The sequence below is a fragment of the Bufo bufo genome, chromosome 2, assembly GCF_905171765.1.
Source record: "Bufo bufo chromosome 2, aBufBuf1.1, whole genome shotgun sequence".
NCBI classification, from domain to species: domain Eukaryota; kingdom Metazoa; phylum Chordata; class Amphibia; order Anura; family Bufonidae; genus Bufo; species Bufo bufo.
The window spans coordinates 647,411,861-647,413,437 of record NC_053390.1 but is presented as its reverse complement, the minus strand read 5'-3'; positions in this window follow the sequence as shown (position 1 = coordinate 647,413,437).

Sequence of the window (1,577 nt, the reverse complement as noted above, 5' to 3'; positions counted from 1 at the left end):
GTGTTACAAACACAAAAACTAGATATCCCAACGTGCGTGTGTGAATTGCAGCGGAAACTAATAAAGAACTAATAAAGAACCAGAAAAAAGAGAGGAATAGTTCCGCGCAGTCTTGACTATGGTTGGTATTTGATAATTACATGTGATGTGTAATCCCACAAGGTCTCTCTTCCTGTAAATCTGTGAGATTACGCAATGTTTCTTAGCCCTCGATGTACTCCAGATCCAAATGTTAGGAACCTTTCCTCAATGCCGATTGTTCCTCTAGATAACAAGTATCTTTCCTCACTTCAGCAATAAGGTCCTGGAAAAGGATATACGCATAGTGCTCACCGTATTTATGGTAAAAGTAAAAGTTTTTATTGCTACATTCATATAAAACTTCATAAAATCTCATGGCCCGACCCGGGTTTTGCACCGCTTCATCAGGGGCGTGTCACCATTTGCAACTGGTGCAAGTGCTTTTAAACCTCCTGTTGCGGCATTATATCCGCTTGCTCCATTCCTTATTTGTATAGTATACCTTACACACTTGATCAATAAATACCCATCTTCTCAAATAATTTACAAACATACATTTATTTCATTTCAATTCATATACAAATACATTTAAATACAAACTCATTTTATATCCTAATGATGGACTTATCACTCATCTCAATGCTATCCTATAACCTTTTCAACAGGCAGCTCATTAACCCTTTGTTTCCTAATCAGGGAGTAGCTACGTTCCTTTCCTATTTATTGGTTCCTACTTTCTCAAAACTCCACTTGGCACCCCTCCAGTACCACTCCTACCTATAAACATTATTTCTACTCCTTGAATCTATACTGATTAATCAGGAATTATCTTTTATTACAATACATTTTAATTTTCTACTTCATCTGATCGGCGGTACTGCTATGGAACCGCTCCTACATGGGGACACTGTATCTAATACATAGAGACCGCCCTTACGACCCACTCTATATTCAAGCCCACAGGTTGTAGGGTCCGCAACCGATATAGTACGCATGTAGAGAGGTCAGAAAGAATATGCGGCACTCACCGGAATCTTCACAAGGTATTGCTCTTTATTAGTCCTTCATACAGGACGAGTAGGTAGGGTACTGGGGCGGACAGGCTCCTGCAGGTGAATGGCGGCTACGGCCATTTTGCGCTATAGATTGCGCTTCTTCTGGCCGCACTAATCGTCAGAGCGCAGCATTGCGCCATATATACGCAACGCTCCACAGCCGGCATCATGTGCAGCAGCTGTGCGCCGCCAGTGAATGACGAAAAACACATGACAAAGGAAGCAAAACAAATCACACAAACAAGTGTAAAAAACAAACAGACACAGGTTGGATAGGTCGCGCTAGCACGGCAGCTATACCATATGCAGCAATCATTAATATGAATAACAATATTGTACGGTGCAGTGTTGAGAGGGAAACAGGGCACGGAGGGGTTAATCCCTTAAAGGGACCTGGGGTTCATTTAGAGAAAGCTGGCTCACGCCTGCAAATAGGCTATTTGACATCCCGCTCTTAAAGGAACACGGACATGTCGTTCCTATCGTTCAGTCCTGCCGCAC